Source organism: Anneissia japonica, unplaced genomic scaffold (assembly GCF_011630105.1).
Source record: "Anneissia japonica isolate Jap-2015-1 unplaced genomic scaffold, ASM1163010v1 scaffold2999_len715162_cov194, whole genome shotgun sequence".
Taxonomy (NCBI): domain Eukaryota; kingdom Metazoa; phylum Echinodermata; class Crinoidea; order Comatulida; family Comatulidae; genus Anneissia; species Anneissia japonica.
This window is the reverse complement of record NW_022754077.1, coordinates 211,359-237,582: the sequence shown is the minus strand read 5'-3', so window position 1 is coordinate 237,582 and position 26,224 is coordinate 211,359. Positions and strand designations below refer to the sequence as shown.

General features: G+C 34.3%; 1 long non-coding RNA gene across 1 annotated transcript; it reads right to left on the bottom strand.

Annotated features, from left to right (window-relative positions):
- Nucleotides 1-2,847: 2,847 nt before the first annotated feature.
- LOC117123080 lies at nt 2,848-25,328 on the bottom strand. Its single transcript, XR_004447800.1, has 3 exons — nt 25,287-25,328; nt 4,255-4,340; nt 2,848-3,684 (listed from the first exon to the last, which is right to left on the bottom strand). It is a non-coding gene; the product is annotated as an uncharacterized LOC117123080 (long non-coding RNA).
- Between the last annotated feature and the right edge of the window lie 896 nt (nt 25,329-26,224).

Below are 26,224 nucleotides of genomic sequence, written 5' to 3'. Positions count from 1 at the left end.
ATCGCATGTGAAGACCGCCCACATATAATACATGATATAAACAAGATAGTTTTAGCAGCCATCCGATCAGCCCACTGGGCAGGTCTCTTTAGGGACGGACCATGGTATTGTCTATTTTTAGCCGCAGTTGTGGAACACACGAGTCTTCATGCTGTGAATTAACGATCTGATCCCCCACTTGGCAGGTCTCTTTAAGGATGGACCGCAGTGTTGTCTATTTTAAACAAACAGGAATGAATCAGGAAATGATGATGACATGATTAATGTCGAAATATTGAATCCCAACACGATGGCATGCATTTCAATAATTGGCGTATGTATTATACTTTCTTATAAGAATGGGATTTGTATTCACCTTTACGGCGACCGATGTCTGGTCTAATCAATTGGAAGTGTTTCAAGTCTGCCAAAATTGGAGCCAAATTCTTTATATTTTTTTAACATTTGTTAAATTTACCGACCTAGACCTACTCACCTAATTTATACCCTGGGATTTGCCCGGGAAAATGCCTGTACGCGAAGTTGGGTGTAAGTTGGGGATGAGATTATACCCAAGGTGGGACTATATCCGAGGAACTACGGTACTACATAGAGAATATCTCTTCAATTGACGCTTTCCCTGCCTTCATTCCCCTTCACTACCCTCACACTCCTCCCCTGCCTTGACTCTTCTCTCCCCACCTTCACTTTCCTCCCTACCTGACAGTGCTACTACTGTACACTCATTGGTTATAAGATTGTTTAGACTGGAGGGAGTGCTGGGTGTTTTGCTTGTGAAAGTAAAAAAATATGGGCACTAAAAAAATAAGAGTAGAGAAAGGTTTATTCCGTAGTGGCAATCTGTGGGGTGTGTGGTGTAGCGTGTAAGGCGTTGAACTTCTGATCGCAGGATCAGGAGATTGAAACCGACAGTTGTCGCATTGCTTGTGTCCTTAGGCAACATACTTTAGCTACATTGCCTCTCTCCACCCAGGATTATAAGTGGGTACCTGGTAGGTTCGACCACAACTGCGCTGACTACTAGCTGCAATATTATAAAATTCTCCCCAGGGAGCTGAGTATGTGTTCCATACGTGTTTGATCCAATGACCAGGGTAATAATGTGAAGCGCTTAGAGGCTTTACACATGAAGCGCTATATAAGACCGACATATTATACTATTATTAACTTCCTTGACACGTCTTCCCCTTTCCCCTATTTTAACCAACGCTTACGAGATGAGTTAATGACATAAGGATGATAAAATGCAACAATCATCTAAAGCCTGTGTATATTTCACCAGTGAGTTCACTGTCCACTACCTTAATCTGTTGAATATGTTGTTGTGTAGATATTTTCATATAATTTTGATGATTGTGACATTTGTGAGAAACATGGGAATAGGTCTGACATTTTCTTGAATCACATGTGTACCAGACTATATAAAAAAAACTCTTGCTGTGTAGGAGAAATGAAACATGCATGTCTTATTGTTGTTAGTTTTGCATCAAAAACCTCAAATACAATAAAAAATATTGTGCTTTAAAGACATTAATGTATCTGGTAAAACCTGGAAAAGACTACATACATAAACCAGATGAAATTCTTTGAAGTACATAAAGTTCACCAGACTTTTCTGAGTTATTTAATGAATATTCACCAGGCTCCAAAGACAAACAATTTGTTGATACGTTGTACAACTGATTTTTCGAAGACACAAAAAGGGTGTTTGTCAAAAAACTCAGGAATAATTAATGAGTTAGACAAATTGTTGAGTATTTAAACCTTATTTTCACCTTTTCCGCACATATTCCAATGTAAAGAACGCATCAATTACATTCCACATCAGTAAATGTCAGAGGAGAGAAGCAATGGCGGGGAAGGGGGAAGAAGGAGAAGAGGGGGATATAATGTGAAGCGCTTAGAGGCCTTGTTGGCATGAGTGCCACAGTATATAAGACCAAAATATTATTATTACCATATTATTATCTCGTGGTCGAGGATATACCACCAGGTGACGGACACGTTGAAGTGAAATTGAAAGATACTGTGCTAAAAAAAACCAACTTCCTAGGTAACTGTTTAATTACGATCTCAACATGACAGCTTTTGACAATAAACAGAGATTTAATGAGTAGGCAAGTTAACTGTTGTTTTACTATTATAGATTTTCCTCAATCAAACAACAACCATGCTCCATATGTTATATTCACCTTTTTGATGATGGGAGGAGAGGAGGAAGAGGGAAAAGGAGAAGGAAGAGTGAAGAAAGCAGGAAGAGGGGAGGGAGCAGGAAGAGGGAAGGGGAAGAGGGAGAAGAGGAAGAGCAGGGAGGGAAGAGGAGAGAGGGAAGGGAAGAGGAAGGGGAGAGGAAGGGAGGGAGAAGAATGACTAATCCAGGTTAAAGCTATACACCTATAATTTAAAAAAAAAATACCAATATTACAACAAATAATGCTATTCCATTTTCAATGAAGCTATTGAACCAATTAGAACATAGTCTAACACTCAAGCTCAAGAAATTTGATTTTACCGATTTTTCCTTTATAAAAGAAATTTTTGAATTTTGTATTGCACTAATCAAAATATTAATTCTGTGTCTTAAAAACAATGATCTGCCAGAGTGACCTGTTGACCATTTTTCTCACAACAAATATCTAACGCAACATACAAGATTGCCAGTAAGAACAAGCCCCTCCCACTTTCCGTACATTATTAATCACTGATGTATCATATCCACAGATGACATTATATCATATAACATTTACAGGCTTAGATCTCTTTTCAAGAAACTCGTTTGTGAAGCATACTAGATATCAACAAGTAGTTTTATTTAAGTTGCTTCTTTTTATGTTTATCTGTGAGAGGACCTTCTGGAATTTTCAAAATAATGGAACAGTCCATAATTTACCTGAAATCTTTAAAAGAATTCAAACACCCTTAATGCCTATTAAATTTTTATTATAATACCCCAACAAATATATTTAATAAAAATAATTGATTGTTATTGAAATTGAAAAGAAAAGCGAATTGTTTTAGTATTAAGGATTTAGATAAAATTTCTATGAATCACTACAACTCGATCATTTTGCTAATGTCAGAATGCTTTAGCAGCCTATTTCACCTTTGTCAGTGATGTATTAGCACCTGCTAAAAAAAAACATCAATGAATACGTGCAAAGCCAGCCACCTGCTCAAACGTCTACACTTACGACTTCTCTTCCGCAGAGGAAATTGTCCGCAGGTAGGTACATCCGAAGAAACAAAGGATGCGAGAAAAAAGCATGTGCAGACATCAGTAACCAGGTGTTTAGCCCTGTTTTTGGAGGAAATCGCAAAGAATGTTTCTTGAATAGGATCATAACAGATTTAGAAACTAGCGACGGGGAGATGTTTGCTTGGTAGCGCGAGAGAGCAAGAAAGGTGATTTCTCTTTGTCTGTGAAAGGGGCCTAGATCAATGGATTCGTAAGATGATGAGATGAATTGATGAGATGAACATAGATAACAGTTGTCTTGTATCGTAATGCAGGTTATATATTTTATCATGATTGAAGAGGAGAGATTCGCTTCCATCAAGCATTTTGAGCAGCGATTAAGGCGTTTTACCCTCAAAATACTGTGAATACCACAATATCCCGCACATATTCCAACGTAAAGGATGCATCAATTAAATTCCACATCAGCAAAATGTCAGAGAAGCAATCTAAAAAGACATGGCAGGAGAAAAAAAATCCGATTTAATTACTATTTTCAAATTATGGTCCATCAGAACAGATTTTGAAAAAAGCCTTCGATATATAATAAATTGTCTGAAACTCAAACCCCTGTCATGTGTAGACCAACTTTATAGAGTGCTTCATATTTAGATTGCAGACTACAAAATTTATTTTACATTCAGGACAAAATTAAATTTTAAGATAAATCTGATACAAGGCAAGACTTTTTATACCTTGTTTAGCGAATCCGTCGCCAAAAAAAAAAGTGGAAATTTCAGGAAAAAAAGTTTTTCTTTATTTTATTACGCCCTCCACTGCCTTGAAATCTCCGAAGATAAGATATGTATATTTCTTCGTAACTATATAAATTTTAAGCATTCAACCATCCTATTTTACATTCACCAATATAATTTTTATTTTTATTTTCTCCTCCATCTGGATGATTTTGGCAAAACTACTTGCTAAATAAGAAAACAAAATTTTATTTTCATTCTGCCCTCCTCCGGTAATCTTTAAAAAAATAAGTACACGAAAAAAAGGAATAAAAAAAGTCTCACCTAAAAAATTGGCTAACAATCGCTTCAATAGAAGACGCATTAAGTGTGCTATGTCGCAATTATGATGGTGATGATTTGATTTCAAACTGAAAATTAGAAAGAGAATTTAGATGATTCATAAAAGATATATAAGAGCACTGTCTATGTTTTAATTAGCCTTACGTATATAGTGCCAACAATTTTTAACAATCTTTCTAATGCATGCGTAAACTGTTCGCATCAAGGTGGATACCTCCTGCGACTGTATTCGCTAAAATTTAACATGTTTTATGAATTGTAGTAGTATTGTCTTTTTTAAAGAACAAGTTAATAGTTACACACAAGAACAAGGAGCAATCATAAATAATGATCCTAATAACGCATAATGGCAGAGACTTTGCAGTATATCATGATAACGATTTTCATTAGACTTTATCAATATAGTAACATTTTGTACTTATTCTCAATTTGCTGTTCAACTAACTGGACTGCCTAGAAATTGTTATGTAATTTCACATCGTACGGTACCTATCAAACTACATCCGTATGTATTGACAAACTGTCTATAACCTAAGCACGCAATAAGCATTTAAATATTCCGACTTTAATCCTTTAACCCTATGTATGTTTTCACCAAATGTTTTCATGTAAAGTTCATTACAAGCCTGCATTTTCCAATGAATGTTTATGGAACAAATAACATTGGGCAATATGCACTTTTAATACTTTATTTTGGATTTTTCAAAATGTGCTATAAATAGAGTGCTAAAATTATTACGTGGATGTGGCGATTTTCCTGTTTTCAAGGTTACCGATAATGATCTAACGCTATCAATAAGCCTTTGTCCTAGTGCGAAGCACTTTTTATTGAAGTTCATCATTATATAACAAGGAGTCTGGTTTGGTGCCGACTAGGATGTTACCACATGGAATGCAGACCTATTGGTATGGAATGATGGCCTATTGGTATGGAATGATGGCCTATTGGTATGGAATGATGGCCTATTGGTATGGAATGCCAGCCTATTGGTCTTGAGTGCTGGCCTATTTGTCTGTACACTTCAGAACCACTGCAATATTCCCAAGTGAAATAGATTGCATATTGTGTAAGGGTGCCAATCTGGGTACAATGATTGGATTGGATTTATTCGGTGTAAAAATCAAGGACAGACCGTGAAAGTCTAGAAGAAGACTTAATTCCAGTGGGGTCCTTCTGGTGGTGATTGGGCAGTACACCGGGAGACAATCCCCTACTCTTTTCCGAAGAGTGTACTGCATTCTTTAACGTGCGCATGGGCCATCAATGCACACAGGAACAACGGCTTAAACGTCTCATCCGAAAGACGGTGCGGTACTTGTATTTCGGCCCTCTAGCTGAAATACAAGGAGAGGCAGTGATGGGAATTATGCAACCTTCTAATACAGTATGGTAATATACTCCTGTAAATTAACAATTTTCCCCGTGTAAAGTGTGTAAAACTAAGAACACAATAATGTTTTCAGCCTGAAATCGTCAAAAAAAATAAGAACACTGAGTCTGGGAAAAATTTTACTGCTTCTTATTAAAAAAAAAAAGTATATCAGAATTTTGTATAGGATACTGTACCACCATGTAAAATACCTGAAGCTCTATCCAAACTGACATGTCTGTAAATTTCCCATATATGGGCATGAATTAAACACATCCATATATGAGCAAGATGATGTCAATGGATTTATCCCCCACATCATCCAACAAAAATGAGACCTATGAGCCTTTTCTCAAGTGGGAAGGAGACAAAATAATTTTTCTACTTGGCCTTAAAAGCTATTACTTTTTAAAATTAAATATGAATTGAATTTTGTTACACAACTATAGGTTTAAATGCACCTGCCAATAAGTCCACCCACACATATCTACACAACACATTATTACTACTAGCCAATCAAAACGAACAGCAATAATTCATTAGCTAATTAAAGATCAACTTAGAAATATTGATTGATAGATTTTTGCAAAGCCTATAAAAGTCTGAACCAGCTGTTTAGCTACATTACAATCTGTTTTTTGAGTCGTAAAAATTAAAGATTTATTACAACATAAATTTTCGGAATATTTAAGATTTCAAATCCTAATCACTAATCCTACATTCAATTTTATATTTATAGTTACCGGTATGACTTTTCAACAATTTTGCTCTATGTGTTGAGTAATTAAAAATTCCAATTTTATATTTGCATTTTAGTATTTGCATCCTTAATAAAAGACTTACGGCCAACTCAGATAGCATTGTAAGGGAGTACGTCCCCCTATTTTTTGAAAAAAAAAAAAAAAAATTGTTTTGTAAAGCTTATCAGAAAATTACCATGATAAATAGTGAAAGTCAAGCAAAATACCAACTCAAATTTAATAATGAAGATGCTAGATTTTTATGGGGAATTCTACCCTTGCACCCCTACCAGGGGCACTTTCTTGAGATTCTCACTCAATTTGCACATTCACACCCCCATCTTTCTTACTGGGCTGGTCCCTCCCCTGCATCGGGTCTATGTGAGTGAAACGCAGATGCTTCCTCATATCACTAAGGTAAGCAGACACAATGGTTTGCATCGGGGAGGGGGGGGCAGTTGCGTCGTAGAATATTAAACATGTTTAATATTTCTCACGAGGACTTAAGACTGTCCTCTACGATAAATCACGTCGGAAAGCGTTGCATTACGCTGTCTTAGTTGGCCTTTAGGCCCATTAAAGACTACAAATTCGTAACACCAATATAACACACGAAAAACATATTCACCTATACGCAGAAAAATTTATTTTAAAAATATGTAATTGTATTTCAATTACTTTTTATTTTGCTAATTGCCCAAGAGAACCCCTAAATTAACCCATTGGATATTACATAGATATTTAATTAATCAATGAACTATAGTTATTATACAATTTCCCATAAACCTCAATACTCTAATTAATGCCACATCCTTTTTGCATATTGCTAAGGTATCGCAGTGCACTTGCCATTACCACCCCAGTCATATGGAAAAAAAAATTCCCACGAGAATAAATTTAAGTACTGAGTCAGTACCCATAAATACTACTAATTCAACCTACCTACATGTACTAGCCTAAGTCAATACTCTAGAAGTGGAATATATAATAATAGCCCCTACCATACTGTCTTGGGGAAAAAAAGACCAATTAAATTTAAATAAAACATGGAACAACTAAATAAAAAACATAGCCATAATTATAAAATATGCAGAAACATGTAAAAAAATTAATTAAAACATTTCTTTATAAGATAAAATTTAACTTTCAATGATACAAAAGTTCTCACTGATTTGACTACATAATCAACTACTAGCTTATCAATGCGTATATGCAATAAATACAGAAAATATTTTTCCAAGGTCTATGTTGAATTAAGTCTGTTAATTATGGAGTAAGAACGTATCTCAAGTTGTTTTTACACTGAATTTAGTTTGGTTAAACTTCACAACATTCTGGTATGTTGGTTTCAAAATGATTCTTGTTTTCAATGTTCATTTTTTTTGGATAAAAAATATACCAAATTACCACATTTTTAACACAACTTCTTTTAATATTCATCTGTTTTATGGAGTATGAACGGTATCTCAGGTTGTTTTTACACTGAATTTAGTTTGGTTAAACTTCGCAACATTCTGGTATGTTGGCTTCAAATTTTTTTTTTTTTTAAATATACCAAATTACCACATTCTTAACACAACTGCTTTTAATATTGTCATTTTAATAATTTATATAATTGTTAATAAACAATAGACCTTCTGAGATTTGCCAAATCAATTACATATGGGTTTTATTTCCTCCCATTCCAGACGAATAATTTATATTTACGATTCTATACTTTTACATAGGCTACATACTACGACAGACATTCACCTCCAACTCACTGCAAATATACAAAATCTTTGATAATCATTGGCCTGAAGTAGTAAAGTACATTTCAATGGAATTATGATTTAATGTTGAGAACATTAGGGTCGCCTCCTTGGATCATGTGACATGGTTATGATAGGTGAGGGATGGTCGTTCACCTTACTCAGTGAAAATATAGCTCACACCCTCTCTATACCCTTTCCTACCCTGATGATTTTACCATCGTTCTCTTTAGAGTTCAACCTCCGCTGCTTGAGATCCTAGCCAAGATATGGAGTTTCCCAGGATCCAACACCCTTCAAACTCCGGTTCAAACTGCCCTCTAAAGTAATCGAAAGGATCAGTCCGGCAGTGAAACAGACATGTGATGCAAGAATTAAGCTATACAGGTAATCTATTATAGAAGGTGTTGTACAACTGCTGGTATAAAAATTACTTGATCATTCATTGGTGAACATATGTATAAGTGATCTCCTGTATCAAGGCTACCAGCTTGTTTCATATTTAAAGTTTACTGAACTTATCAGTAAATCAAGGAAGTTGTACCTACAGTGCCACTTTCATTTATAGAAGGTATATACTGATTATACTAGTCATCAATGATATAACAATAATAATTAACTAAAATGATAAATATAAGAATAACAAAAAAAATAAATAAATAAATATCATTATTATTATGTAATACTGTAATACTATTTTACAATGCCAAGAATACTTTATACCATCTGACATTCTCTATCTCTCCAAAGTCACTCGATCAGTTATGAACTCGTGTGCTTTCATGTCATTTGGAATTCTTTACAAGGATCAGCCTCAAGGCCTTTGGATTCTCTGCAGCAATGTCTTTATGGAGCTGCCCTCGGCCTTCTTTTCCTGATATTGCTATCTTTCAGTTAATCCGAAGACAAAATTACAATGTACAACTTGATTCTTCGTTATCCAATCTCCTCAACTCTGTGTTCAGATTCTAACGGCGAGTAAAGTGGCTTTTCACTTGGTTTCGTTAGCTCATGCTGTCACGAAGACACTACTAATTCTATAAACAGCAAAAACAAAAACTAACACTCATGATTACAATAAAAAATCCTCTATTTTAGTTGCTCGGTTGGCTGATTGGTGGCAACCACTTTGTGCGAGTTTAACCACAAAGATCCTTCTAGATCCTCTGGTTCCTGTTTGAATCTCATTGCTACTCTTTTTGTAGAGGGCTGAATGCAATTATACAATAATACGTAGCACGCTCTTTACGAATAGAAATTTAGGATGTTGGTCGCATGTGCAATATGTTTACAATAACTACTGTAACACAGTACAATCTTAGGAGTGAAAGTGGATTATCTCCCCAAGTACTGCCCAATTCACCCCATTGGAATAACTGAGTTATCCATGGTGACTTTCACACCAAAGATAACCAGGTACAGTAACAAACTACAGTTTGCCCTCCAAATGTAAGTCTCTTCTACTTCTACAGTACCCTCTCACATGAAACAACTTTTTTACAGTATCAACTAACAACGTTCGTCACTCTTTACAACAAAGTTAGCCCTCTAATTGGAAGACTGAATCCTGACGACACCCCTAATTTTCAGCTCCCGAAGGTAAATTTTAAGACCTTTGGTTCACACCAATTGTTTTTACAGGAACAAATAAAACTATGGTCACATTAAATAGAAGAAAACAAAGCTGCAACTTATGTAAGTGGAAAGAGAAGTATAAATAAGGTATCAGCATTAAAAAAATTTTTTGAAAACAAAAAAACAAGAAAGCATTGGTAAAATCACAAACATTATTTAATCTGCAGAAAAACTGAAATCAATATTTTTGCAGTTAGACAATATGAAAAAATATATTTTCAGGAAGGGTGAACAAAACAAGAATGACAGGGTCATGTTTTCAGGTTTACTGTTCCACTGAAAAAATTGTGTTTACTAGTTTGCAGAATCCTATCACTCATTTTAATATCTCTTAAATTAATCATTTTCTACATTTACCTCTGGTAACCATGGTGATAATTATTGATGCAAGAAGTGTAAGATATGCTAATCTTCTCTTTTAGCAGATAAAAAAATATATATGTATAAAAAATATATTATGAATATGATTTAATGATGGTTAAGAATTTAAATACCATACTAGATTATGAATATTTTTTTTTCCAAGTACCTACTTAAGTGCAAGATAAAGAGGAGTGATAAATAAGATTATGCAATGCGGAGATACTAAAACTTTAGTCTGGAGATTTAAAAACAAAAATGTTTTTTAAGTGAAAAACAAATTTCATCAATAAAAAATAATGCTGGATAAGAGAGTGCTAAATGGCTCCTCAATATAAGAGGATAAAAGAAAATTGTAATCTGCACTCTAACAAGTATGAAGCACATTCTCTCCATCTCTCTTTTTTTTATCTAAATATTTAAATTACTTAGTTTGTTAATGGTAATTAATTTTTTTTAATGGTAATGAATGAAAATTAATTAATTAATGATATTTTCTTCTTTTTCTTCAAAATTTATATTTTTATTGTATGTACTGTATGCATTTTTGAATGTCTGAACAAATGAGGCATTTTGTGGCAAAATGGCTAAGTTGTAGTAAAAATTGAAATTCAAGTTATCGGTATTTTCAGATACCTGAGTATGTGATCTTTAAAATGAGGGGTCATTCATTGAAATTGGACATTTTTAGCCTCAGTTATTGGAAAGTGAAAGTACCACACTCTTATTGTCAAGATAAACATGATTTTGAGTAATTGCCTTTCAAAGTTATTTGTGCATACATTGTTTAACAGAATGAACTATCAAAATAACGTTAAATAAACAATTTGTTGACCACTTCCAGAACTAATACTTTGGGACATCAAACTGTTGATCTAGAGTGAAAAACAAATTTGGATTGTTAGGCAAATTTTTGAGTTCCCATATTTTATAGCTCATTTACTCAATACTGGTCTGGGCGACAACTTAACCATTTCGCCACGACTTGCCTCAAATATATATGAATGAATGAATCTTCGCATTTGTTACCTTTAACACTTTCTTTTTTGCTAGGATTCTTATTAGTATTATAGCACCTCAGGCTGAAGATGTTTCATTGCAAAACAAATTTGTAGGTCAGCTATCCCACTGACTGTAAAAACTCATAGTCCTATACAATGATTCTTGACTTGTACGTACGGTGAGAAATGTTCGTAGCTGACTTTTAAAAATCAGTCTTAAGCATGTATTGCCATTTTAAAAATTACAATTGCAGCTCCGGTCTCTAATTTTAAAATAATTATAAAGATAAAAGACGGTTGGTGTTGGTAAACGTTGGTCTAGTCGTCATTATTTGGAGGTAGCCTTTCATTTTGATTTGATACTGATTAAAAACCTTTAAGAAGTTTGCACGATTAGGAAAATGCAGATAGGTCTACTTATTAACCTTTGTTTTTGACAACAAACATATTGGAAGTACTGAAATAAAAATCATTGTTTATTGTTTTTATTGAAATTATTCACAAAAAAAAAACAGTGTACAATACAATGAATCACTTTGGTGATATTTTGTTTTCATTTATGGGTAGGTCGAATGAGTAGGTTGAAGATCAGAGAGATACAAAGTCATTTGAAATGACAGTACTACCTAATCCCCAGGGGGATCACTCCACCGAAAATAGACCGCAAGTAATAGCTACCCTTGGAGCACTGTTATAACAAATTCCTCTGTGTATTCTACACCGAGATGAAACAGAACCCAACAGACAGGTGCACAACTTACAGACTCGGCTCTTTACATTTGCTAAACATTAACATTCACTACTCATTCACTTGAAGAATCCTCTGTGTTCCTTACTGCAAAAATGTTGCCACCTATCGCAACAGGGTGCTGCAGTAACCGGAATTAGAGCATATTCCAAGCTGGGAAGTAATCATTCCTCGAAAAATCATCGCATACTAGAATGAGATCATTTTATGTTTTTGGAGATGAAGCCAGTTGACCGTGACTGATAGCTGATTCCTGACACCTGGAGTGCGGTACATCAGCAAATCACTAAAGTATTGTCGAGCCCACGATCAGCCGGTTAGTCAGCAAATTCAACTAATATATGGTAAATTCAGTTAAACATGGTGAAATGGAAAACAGCTGCAGGGTGATGGGATAGTGGGCACATGTCATTCATGACAAGAACTTGATAATGCACTTCAGAGTTTGAACAAAACAAAAACAAGAATTTTAAAAAAGGCCTTAGCAACAATATCCAAGGGGCGGGGCTTAGCGGTAAGATCTATCGAGCAATCTTACCTTTGACTAGAGGCCCAAAACGTGTGATTTTAGACTCTCTGAACCTCCTGTTAGCAAATTTCTGGAGCCACTAATAGCCTCAGTGAGCACATAGTAGGCCTGCCCTCTAGAGGAATATGAGTGTTGTCAAAGATCTTATTAATATAAGATAGCGCACTCCGCGATTCTACGCGTAACAAATACAAGTGTCGATGATCAGTGGAAAGCAATAGAAAGTAATTGTAATTGAGAGAGGGCGCCTTAGTTGTTACCATGGTTGGTAGACCATTTCAAAGTTCAAAAGTAAATGTAATCGAAAGAGGGCGCCCTATACTGCGTTATTAGACAATTGGTACGCAGAAATCGAGTAGAACGCTATCTTGCTATTATAAGATCTTTAGTGTTTACTTGTGTGTAATTTCCATGACTGACCAATTAAATGACTGATCGATCAATCGATTAATTGATAGATTGATTGTATTAAATTAAGGCATCACTGGTGAATCTCAGAAGGCAGATGATCTACTTTGATGTTTTTTTTTTCTTCATACCAATATTAATAATTTTCTAAGCTACAGATTATTGCATCATCCTTAATTTATGAAAAACTTGTTTGATTAATAAATTGAGAAATAACTTTTATAACATGATTATAACCAGTAGCTGGATTGATCACCACTCGATTAATATATCGAGAAATAACTTTTATAACATGATTATAACCAGTAGTTGGATTGATCACCACTGTTAATATAATAAAAACTTTTCTTTTTTTATTCATTCTACACATATTAACATAATTTTTTCCTTTCAAATCATTTACCTTCATTACCCCCTAGTCTTACCCTTCACTCATTAGCTTCATAGGAAACCCTGAAGGATGTTAATTAATAAAATAGTTTTAGAAAACAAGTTAATGTGACATATGAGCTAAGCTGACAGTACCTAAGCTAACTTGAGCTAAGACCTGACCCAAGGAAGGATGCATGACAAGATAATGCCAAATCACTCACAGAATTCAGTTAGCGAATCAGATCGAAACCGCTGACCAGAAACTTAGAAGAAGCAATTGGCATTCGAGTGTTTGATATGTGAGCAACAGATGCGTGCTTGTCCCGTGGGTTTTAATTGAAACTCCGATTTAATACTCGGTGTTTACACAAGCCACTTGAATCGTGATTCCGATCCTCATCACGAACCTGATTGCAATCTGGTTTGCGAAATATCCGACTGCTGGTACAGACATCTGTGATTTGTATCCAGCTTCACTGGGCTACTTAACCCCTGTATAATAGGTTGGTGCATATGTCCCTGCGTAGTAGGAACATAACAATTAAAACAGTGCAGCATTACACTTACACGTTTATTTTCATGTTTTCTTCACTCTAAAACACAAAAATATTTTTAGTATCAATCACTATTTAATTGAGTTACTGACAGTAACAAAATGGCTATAATCAACTAATTTTTTTTTTTAAGAAAAAATGCTTTTATAAACAAGATCAAACTCATGAAGTATTTATTCTTTCATTGAAAGGGAAGTAGGTCACAAAAAAACATTAAAACTAACATTTGTTTCACAGCCAATCAGATTGAGAAATCAGTATGTTTATATTTTTAATATATATACATATGAATAATGTGTGCTAAATATATAAAAAAAATCACATAGCCACTTTAGTCTACTACCATGATTACACTGCAAAATCACGATTCTCTAACTGCAAGTCTGAATTTCGAAAAAATAGTCCGAAGTTCAAAACCAGATGTTTTCCTACAATGCACTATAACATATTTTGATTGATGGTACATTTACAGACTATACTTAACTGGTTATCAGCTTTGTTCGGTTCTTTCTTTAGCCAGGACAACGTTACGTGAAGGGTCACAACCCCCATCTCTGCATCTCCTCTATCAACGTTACCGTGTACAAGTTTTCCGCATCCATTTACAGAGTACACAATAAATAGCCTTCATAGATAAAACTTGTGAATAGGCAAGTTAGATTGATGCCTAAAAGTATTGATTTTTTTCCCATCAGCTAGGGAGTCGCTTTGAGGTTAAACATGTCCCCACACACCCACCATTTTCCATCATTCATATCCCCAGGCAATCAATGTTCTTGTATATTTTCTAAACATCATCTGATATTCCCATCATTTTTACAGATTCTTCTCATATTCATCAATGACGGATCTGTTTAAATGTTTCTTAAGAATATAATAGCCTCAAGTCAACGTGATAAACAGTGGTCAGAACGAGTGAAACAAGCTGTTAATATTAAATTCTCCTTCCTCTTCTAGCATAAACCTCACCAAGAATGCACAAGCGCATACCTTTCTATATAATTGTTAAATGTGCAACGATAAAACATACATGCCAACATTTGAGTAATAAAAATCATAGATTGTTAGTATTTTAGCCCTGGGTCTAGGCCTACTTGCCAACTGAGGGTCGGAGGCCGGCCAAGCGAGATCTGGGTTTGGGAGAGGGCTAGGGCTGTCCCCCTTTCGTGAGGTGGGGGCACGGAAAATCAGTGATTTTTTCTGTTAATAGAGCCAAAATGATTTATTTGGATATGTAACTAATTACTAACTTGTAAAATTTGAATTAGGAGAAATTTTATCCATCCACCTAGGCCTAAGCCGTGTAATTAACTTCATTCTTAGATCAGAAGCGCGGGAAAATCGGGAGAACAGTTTTAGTGACAAATGCAGGGGCCCCATGTTGTAAGAAGTCACTTATAGGAGAGAGGGTAAAATGAGCTTTCTTAAAGTCAGGATCTAAAGGAAAAAAAATGTTTATATGTTATACTGTACAAATAATATTTAATAAGAAATAAAAGGACATTTGACAAAAAAACTTAGGAATTATTAATGAGATACAGATTTTTAAATATTTTTTAAAATGGGGAGGGGGAAGGGGTGGAAAAAGGGTGGTGACACCCCTTTCCCCCCATTTTAAAATATTCAATAATCTGTATCTCAACAACGGTTTCCAAATTTTTTTTTCCCTCCGGACAATGGCTTTAATCTAAATTTCATTTTCCTTGTCATTGTGATATCTATTCTGTTAATTTTGAAAATTTAATCAAATGAGAACTTCGTTGAAACAACTGAATGGCAGTAAAATAAAAATTGGTTTTAAAATTAGTGGCTGTTTATATTTGTTTAAGAGCATTAATCTGTCATAAAATAATGTTGAGTTTCCCCTATTACCCTATAAAAAAATTATTAGTTTATTACCCTATCTAGGCTGGAAAAGAGATGAGGGAGGCTTTTTTATATCTTTTATTTTGCTAAGAGCAAATACCACCCTTGGGTCATTTGCTGGTGCATTGATATTCAAAGTAAAACACAATTGAGATAATACAAACAATATCGACTAATTATTAGGTTAAAAAAACATTTTTTTAATTTGTTTTCCAAAAAACACCCCCTAAAAATTTCATTTTTCTTTCAATACCATAGAAGACATGCGCACGAGAATGATGAACTAATCATTCATTTTATTGGGCCTTGCATATTTTTTCACAGTCCTTCACTAAAACATTTGGTGTACACAATATATCAAGGTTAAACAACTTCAAAATTTAATTTTTTTTAATTTTCTGTTTTGTTATCTTTTGTGTAATGATGTCACAGATGAAATTAGACAGAAGGAGAAATTAAATTGATAATTAACTTGCATTTTGTTATAATGATCCAGAAATCTGAATGTTAAACTAGTGCAGTATAGACTGAAGGACAAATATAAATCAAATTAAACTTTTTAATTTTTTTTTTTAAACATCTATGGCTGGCAGTACATACTTGCCAATTACAGGACAGCACAATGGGTCTCTACAATTGAGATATAGGAGGTAAATTTGTTGGAAAAACAGCTTACAGAGTCCTGAGATTGGGAAGGAATGCATTCTATAACCAGAAGCCGCATATCCCATATGCATACTAGTTATCCCTGGCTAGGCTCACCTACTACACCGGGGCCACCTAGTACCACATACATGTATGAAGCCTCTGTTCGCTCCTGTGTTTTTTAAACTTCAAGGACGTATTTTCAAGCATTGTTAAATATTCAGGCATGAGGTTTGAAAAAAAGCCTGCTCCATGAGAAAAAAATATATATATATTAAATTTCCAAGAGGCCCTTAAAATTTGGGGACCCTGGGTTTAGCCAATGACACCTCATAGGAATTATGCCACTAACTAGCCATTCCACATATTAATTTCTACTTGATAGAATGCAAATAGGCCTACCAAAGCTAGAGAATGCCTTTCTTCAAAAATCATGCTACCAAAAAGCCTGATTTTTGTGCTGTAGACCAGGGGCAGTGCCAGGAAATGCCGAACAGGGGTTGACAACCGATGGATACTAGTGGAGTCTAGGGGAAAAGCATTAGGATTAATATGTCACACAATTTCTCATGTATAACCTACTACTTATGAAAATATAACCCTCCAAAAAAAAGATAACAGTGTTATGTAATAAATTACCATTCCTTTCCTTAGTGTAACATATTTATGACATAGAATATTCTAGAATTGCATTTATTTGACCAAACAAAAAAGTGTAAACCACATTGGTAATTATAGGAACACATGACACCATGTAGAATCCAAGAGTAATATTTGGAAGTTTCTGGAATCTTGGGTACTGAAGAGGCAATAATAATTATAATAATATAATAATATTGTAGTTTTATATAGCGCACATATCCATCTAATATAAGATGCTCAGGGCACTTGATATGTGGACTAGGAACTCGATCAATGACTTCCTTCGCCCCTAAGGGTCCCTTCGTGTCTGTGCTACCCGGTAATCCGGTACCAGCAACTCTCGTCGTCCACCACAGGTGCTGTCTGTTCCAGTACACCGGGGTATCCCCCTACTTGTCTCGAAGGATGTACTGGGTTCTTTATAGTGCACACGAGCCACTGTATACACTGGGCCTACGGTTTATAGTCCTTATCCGAGAAGACTTGTTCTACCACAGAACCATAGGCGAGCGTGCCTTTCGAACCAGCGCCGATATTATGGCTATAGCTTGCGGCGCCCCTGCTAACCGCTCGGCCATTCAACTCACCTAGAAGCTATTTAGTGAGTTATGATGTATAAGCCTATTATGATGTATAAGCCTATACCTATAAGTCTATTGGTTAATTATGATGTAAGATAACCAATAAGGAACTTAGGCATATAGAATGCTCTGGAGTTCTACAGCTAGGTTGTATAAGCTGATAGTTTTATCTTTCTGAGCTCTTTTTGAAACACATGTTTATGTGAATGTTTGTTGTGTTATTTTGATACCGGATTCTTGTTGGAGTTTATACGGAATAAAAGTTTATTTGAGAGTTGTGTTTGTGAGCTGTGTTTATATTTTATATGTCAAAGAGGGATTCCTAGTCATTGTTTTACCGCTCGGAAATACGTCAAGTAGGAATTCAAGACAGTTAACTTCATATTACACTACTAAGTAGGCTTCCCACCAAGGCTTACAGTTCTTTACATTCATAAAAGATGATTATTAGATATGCAAGTGGTCTATGAAACGCAGTAGTTGAATTTTTATAACATAGAGGGTGCTATGTAAATATTTTAATGATTTTGTATCATGCACGCTTCAGAAACTAAAGTCTAAAACTATTATTTACCAAGTTCATTCATTCGTGACAATGACTAAGAACTAGAATATAATCATTATTAATACTAACAGAGACTTACAGTAACTGCTAGAGTGCACAGGACAATTTTGTAAATTACACACTAAAAAACAAGAGATAAATAAATGATCAGATATGCGTAGTCTCACATTAAACTTCGGAAAAACAAAAATGCAACACAGCATTTGGCACTAGTGAATTCTTCTGTTTCCAGGAATCTTGCTCGTAAATAGAATTCATTAAATATCATGTTATGAAACATTAACTGTACCAGTATGAGGTTTTATGCTCCATAGTTATGTGCACGTTATATTCTCAACACCAGATTAAGATAGCAACAGACAGTATTCAAGGTGATAAATGCATCCTACTGTTTGATAGCAATACACCAGTTGTCTACATCCCTCAAACGCATCTATTGATAGAGATAAACTTTAACTTTAACATAGCATCGCATAATGAGAATAAAATGTTGTACACCTAATTTTATTCTCAATTAATTAGTGATGACGGCCAATGTGTGACCTTGAGAGTAAGATCGCACAGGGGCAGCTTCTTTCGGCATCATGCAGGAAATAAAAAAAAAAAACAACATTATTTTTAAATTAATATAATGTATCCTTTTGATACAAATTCAGAGTGCAACAAATATATTACCGCATATCATGTGACAATGCCTCACTACATTAAGTTGAGAGATATGCATGATGAGAGATTTAAAGTCACAGTGACTTTATAATGACTGTCTTCTGGGAAGCTATCCATTTAATCATAAAATTTATAGTACAATTCATCGCTTCGAACCAGTGGCGTATCAAGAAGTCTTGAAATGGGGATGCTGATGGAGGGCGCAAAGGTAAAGTGGGGGGAGGGGCGCGATGATCAGTTGAGGGGCACTAATTTGCAAAATAAGGTGATTTTAGGTGATTTATAACTACTTGTCCATGATTTTCTGGGGGAGACGGGGGTTCGCACCCCCCCCATGCGCACCCCCTTAGATACGCCACTGTTTGGGACAATCCTATTCAGGGGACACTCCCGAGATATTTTATGGCCTGAAGAGTCCCCATAATAGGAGTTCCACTGTATTACTATATTTGTATGTGGACTTCATGGTTAGTATTCAACATGTGATGGCAACAAATAATAATCCCACACTTAGATGTGAGTACACATACAAATGCACATTAGTTTGTAAATGGAGACGAATAACAATGCACACTGATATGTGAATACGCATATAAATTAATCCTACGGTATCAGATATAAAAATACATTGTATGTAAAGAAAAGACATAAAAATACACATTCATATCAAATATGTGATGGAGACATTAAATTACACATTGGTGTGTGATAAAAACACATAAAAATTACACATTGATGTGAAAAACACATGAAATACACATTAATATGTGAAGAAGACACATAAAATACATATTTAGAGTAGCTTAGCTCAGTCGGCTAATCTGGTGGTAGCCACTGTGTGTGCGCTGAATCGTGGAGATCTCTAGGTCACTGGTTCAATTCCCATCGCTGCCTCTCCTTGTATTTCAGCTGGAGAGCTGAAATGCAAGTTACAATAGCGCACTGTCTTTCGGATGAGACGTTTAAGCCGTTCGTCTCGTGTGCATTAATGGCCCATGTGCACATTGAAGAACGCGTACACTCTTCGGAAAAGAGTAGGGGATTGTCTGCCGGTGTACTGCCCAATCACCACCAGAACGACCCCACTGGAAATAAGTCTTTTTCTGGACTTTCGAGGGCTATCCTTGGTGTTCACACCGAATAAATCCAATCCAATCCCATCCAATGATGAAGACACAATACACATTGATACATGATGAAAACACATACAAGATACACAATGATGTGAAGGAACATGAAATACACATTAATATATGACGAAGACACATAAAATACACAATATGTGAATAGTGTACATAAAACACACACTGATGTGATGAAGAGGTATCTAAGTAACACTTTCCATGAATAAAATTTATGAATACTATCATTATTATATTTAATCAAAAAGAACCAAAAAAACTCCTCAAAATGAACATCAAAGAATTCATCTGGTTACTATATACTTAGATTGTAAGTAATAATAGTACAGTATGCTGTATGTGTAAAATACTGTTTGAAGAAATCTTGTGTTTATTATCACTGAATTATGTTTCAGAAAGCTGATGGTATCTGTGCGTGTTTTAATAGACGAGCTGGGCTTGTCATCATTCAACTTTGTAGAATCTACAGCAGGTGTAATCCCTAGTGCTGGCTTCAACAACAGGTGAAGTGTAGGCGACATAGGCACAAAGTGAGGTAAATTGAAAACATTGCTAAGCGCAAATTGAAGTCACGACATCTTGGGTAGAAAGGTGTCGGCTGACAACATGCGGTAATTTCCGTCAAGTATATTGGGTGTGATGTTCGATGACAGGTTCCGACAAGAAAATTACATTACTTTTCACATCGCTTCCAATTGTTTTTGTTTACATGCAAATAATAGGATATTGAATCAGCTCCAGAACTTTGAATCCATAATAATCGTTAACGGATATTCTTTGGAATAAACTTGTAAATATCGGTCTAAACTCCAAATGGTTTCCGATTCCTTTTCCACTGGGTGTGTGTATTTTAAAATAGTAATAAATAAATGTGTTAATTGCTGATTTTTAATATTACTCTTCATGTATTTAATGTTTTCCCTATATTATATTCTGTAAATCTTCTATATGAATTTAAAAATTTTATAATAATTTTAACACCTGGTCATTTTTTTTACTGTATTTTGTTGGTTGATTGATTGTAGTAGTAAAATAGAATTTAATTTACAAGTATATCTGCAGGTCTTTGCAAATATTATGCTAATAAATTATGTACTATAGCGTATAACAGTCACAAGGGATAAGAGGATTTAACGATAATATACAGCATGTATATAATATAAGCTAATAATACTTGAACAATAAAATTTATTATTTGCTTAGCTTACTTTTTTTAAGGAAGCAATTTGCTTTCAATCAAGAAATATAACCAGAATATAATTCCCTCGTCATTTAATAGACGTATAAATAATATTGTTAATAATTATCTGTACAAATCATTAAATTGGCTGGCGGAAAATTAAGAATTTTTATAGTAAAACATCTGTAAATCACAAAAAAATAAATTGAGTCAATCTGTGTTTCACTAAAAGCTGATAACTTTTTGATGATTTTAAATGAGAAATTTAATGTTTCAATTAAATTATCTTTGCTCTATCCACATTATCAAATATTATCTGACAAATTTGTATGATGCACCATATATGGGCATGATGGTCATATCACATCTAAATATAGGCATATCCCAATTTAGGCCAAAAAAAAAAAATACCTAGTTTCTCATCCCCCTTGTGCATCCATTTTTTAAAAATTTCCTTTATTTTACGAAATGTACGAAAATCTGGCTAATTCACCACAGAGAAATTCTTTTCTCGATCGTTCGTGGTTGGGAATACATGATATGAATCATGTCTAGTGCCTTCTTTATTTGCTTTCAATTATGTGTTTATTTGGTAAAAGTGAGAAAGTAGTAGCTATTTCCTACCGACCATCTTGGATTTATAATAATAATACACATTTCTAAAGCGCCTATTAAAGCAAACAAAACTGGCTTGTCACCGGCGTTGGAGGATGTTAGAAAGAAGTTGAACTAATTGAAGAGGAATGATTTAAGAGTAGATTTGAATAATTGCGGATCACAAATGATACGTAATTGAGGAGGTAGAGAGTACCACATTTTAGGAGCAGAGAAAGAAAAAGAGCGTTCACCGGTACGAATATGCTTGACTCGTGGAGTAACAAGTTTGAGGGATTGAGAAGAACGAGTAAAACGGGAAGAAACCTGTTTGTCAATAAGCGAACAGAGATAAAGTGGGGCACGACCATGGATAGATTTTTGGGTGAGAAGAAGAATTTTGAAAATGATTCGCTTATCAACTGGAAGCCAATGAAGAATATTTAAAATTGGCGTAATGTGGGTGAACCTTTTAGACAATGTTATAACACGAGCAGCAGAGTTCTGAAGTTTCTGAAGGTGTCTAATGCTAATAGTAGGTAAACCATTGAGCAATGCATTGCAAAAGTCAAGTTTGGATGAAATAAAATGATTTGCCATCATTTTCCTTTTTTCAAAATATTAGGATGAGAAACTACTTTTAATTTTTACTTGGCCTTAATTGTCACATAAAATTTGATAGTTTGGACAGAACTTAAAAGAGTTTTTCAAACTTCTTTGGAATTTTTTTTCATTTTTAAAGATGAAAATAAAATTCCTAGATTTTTTTTTTTACCTTTTGGAAAAATTATGATTGAAATAAAATAAATGTAATTTAACTTGGTATAGTACATAATAATCAGAGGGAAACAATTAAAACCACGTTGAGTGCAATAAGCACTGATCCAGGGTCCATCTGCACTTTGAGGGCCCAGCATGCCAATCAAAACACACAATCCTTTTGATATTATATTTGAATATCTCAAGATATTTTTATAGCTTCCTTTTTTTGCTTATTAATTATTTGGCACTACAGTGTGTCGTCTAAATGTACGTAAAGTAGTCTGTATGGACTGATTTTAGGGTTGACTCACGCAAATCGCAAATCTATCTGTGGCAGCCAGTTTCATACTATCATAGTTCCTTCAATATAAGTCCACCTAAGGTATATGCCCATCCCCTACTTGTCCCTAATTGTATGTACTACAGTAGGTTTTCCTGGGCAAAAGCCCAGGTTAATACTTGAAAGAGTTACTCAGCTGACTTTTGTAAATAATTTCAGGAAAAAGAAATCAAAGGTCAAAATCCTATAAGGAAAATCAAAAGGCAAATTTTTAACTGTGCATGCTCAATATAAAGCCAATTTTTGATTAGTAAAGTTAGCTGAATTACTCATTTTAAATTATACATTTAGACACAAAAGTAGGGGGGATGGGCTTATACTCGAGCAACCGCAGTACGTTACAAAAATGAAACAAACTTATACTCATGATTCATTCTACTCCAGCAAAAACATCATACAATTAAGTAGTTATCAGGAGTCAAAAAAAATAATTATAATAAATTGTAATAATATATAATACAATAATAGCACAATAAGAGTCAGCTGCCTTTTTCAACAAAGAAGTAACTCATCAATTATATTTTTTTATATAAGTATGTTGCGAGTGTCACAAATGTATCATATCCACGCCAACTGATATCTGTGATAGAGGCGATGATTAAAATGTGCCCAACCGGTTGAGATGGCTTCCATCACTGTCATTAGACTTTCCTTCCCCAAGCCCTGTGCTATGTTTGCAAATCACATGTGCCTGGGTCTATGAACCAATTATCCTGCAAAGGAATCACCGTGAACCTTCTAGACTATTAGGTCACATGACCACCTGAAAACCTTGAAAACATGTACAGAATAGTTTCATTGATATCTATCAGTCGTAATTACAATTTTTTTTCCAATAGACATGGTGCAATAATGATGTTAAAAATTTTCATTTATTAAGAATGACATTAAATCTATGTGCCATCCCGTTCTGTGACAGTTCAAACATTTTTGGCTTCCTGATTTACGAAAGAGAAGCTGATGAAATTAAGATACACAATCCAGGAATCATTCACATGTTCTATTTTTAGAAATATACCTCAAGTCATCATTATCAATGTCTATCACGATTGATAATATCACAGTAAATTATGTTTCTATATTCTGTCCTGTTTATAATATATTTGTTACATTTACAGAATGCATGTTATTCACAATATGGTAATGTATGCATTCACTCTCCTTAGGCATGTGCCCATGCTAAAAAGAAGCCCATGATTTTAAATAGAAGCCAAACGGGAGACACATGCAATTTTTAAAACACCTAATGTTCTGATATTAATCAACATAAAGGATACAACTTAAAACCGTAAATACAATGCAGCTATTTGAGCAATGAGAAAAAAATTACAATGTACAAAATGGAATCAGTTTGCGTAATTCAAACCATACCAAAATCACTTCAAACCTAATCAAATTTATTGGTCAAACTCATAAAATACATTGTTTGAAATTTGTTTTGCAAAAACACAATCGGGAGCACAATGTACCATGGGTATATATAAGCTTACCTCGACTTTCAAGGACTGGGACAAAAATGAAATCATTTTTGTTGAGAGTTTGCATAAAAATATTAGCTAGTTCTAGCCATGGACATCTTAGTATGCACTGTAGGCCTCTCTACAGTAGGTCCTCTTTCTGATCCCTCCCTAGTCTTGACTCTAAAATCCTGAATGTTTTATTTTCTGGTAATCAGACGTCACTATGTACCTAACCCCACCCAAAAACTCAATCTAACTCTCATTTCATATGAACCAAAGGTATATCAAAACTTCACAAATGTTATGACGATACATGGATATAATGCTCAGTTAAATGTTGTAGTTATTTAAAATATAAATTAAGTTATTTTCTGTATTTCCCAAAATGCTTGGAGAGCCACTTCGACAGTTTTTTATTTCACTTTTGTTTATCCCTCCAGCTCTTGTGGGGAAACAAAGACTTTCATTTACAAATTTGTATTAAATTTTAAATAAATTTTATATAGTTTCATGTTTAAAAAAAGGTGAAAAAAAATGTTATGTTTTACTCCTGAAAATAACCGATATAGTTTGTAGCTGTAGAAGAGTATTTTCAGTAGTATTCAACTTACATATTGTTTTGTTTGTCTAATCACAGAGGTATAACTAATTATTTTTATTATTTTATACCTCCATGGTCTAATATATTCCTTTTAGTTATGTGAACACTTAGAGCAATTATACCTCCAATGTTATCTCAGCAAGATTTGAGAGGAAAAAATACATCCAATTCTGTGTCACATTCCGATATCGCACACATAAGCATTTAGGACACAGGTGTTGATTAGCCTAGCTCTTTTATTTCACAAATGCATTTGAGTTTATAATTAGCAACTTAGTACTTATAATATATAGGTTAGGTAATTTAATGTTATACTGAATTGCACCTGAGGAAGGAAACCTACTTAAGCCGACAGGATACAGTGAATGTAGTACTAGAGAAAAGAAAGAGCACAAGAAACCAAAATGAATAAAAACCCATGTTTTCCCCTTACAAAGTAAGCAAAAATTTAAAATCATTAAAAAGTATAACCTGAGTATAATAATAAAATATATTATCCAACCTTTTTGAGTATTGCTGATTTCTGTAGAGGGCGACATTCATATGAATTTCACACCTGAAAAAACAAAATATAAATAATGTTTATAGAAGCGAGTTTGGAGGAAGATAACATTTTTATCTAAATTTTTCAAAAATTGAAACCTATATGGAAATTGGAAATAAATGTTTCCTTATGGCACATAGGGTACAATTTCATGAAATTATTTCACTTTCATTCCAATCATTAATCATTATATTTTAAGAAATTTACAGCATAAGAAAGTCATAAATAATATTCTGTCTTCCTTTAAAAGGATGAAAATCACACTGATTGTCAAATTTATATATATATATATATATATATATATATATACTCAAAAATTCTATAAGAATCATGCAACTGAGGAATGTCATCTCAGGTTAAATTATATAACCTACATTAAGTTTAATTTCGTTTAACTACATAAACATCTTATGATTGAATTATGCGCATCTGTGCATAAATATTTTTACATTTGTAAGAAACTGGGTATGCATAGAATTTGGCAATGCACAGGTAAGTCAGCAGAGTAGCAGACTGGACAAATGAACCCTGTTCCTTCTTGTCTTCCATAATGCAATTTTATGACATTAACAGTAGATATGTTCTATAGGTTTGCCAATAAATTATATGTATAAATAATAATATACAAAGTTTATCATCCCTCTAATATAAAATCTGACAATCCTTGGTGAGACATGGTGCCATTGCATCAGGTTTCTAATGGCAGAGCCACTATCAGGCTATGTTCATACCCAGCAGTTAACAGGATCCAGATTAAAAACATACGCGCCACCGTTCATAAAGAAAATGCCCGATCCAGATATCAAACACAGAAACGTACTCAACTTGCTAACCGATAGCGCTCGCTAAACATTAGCGTATCTGGATCCTGGTAATGGTTAAGGCTAAACGATTGG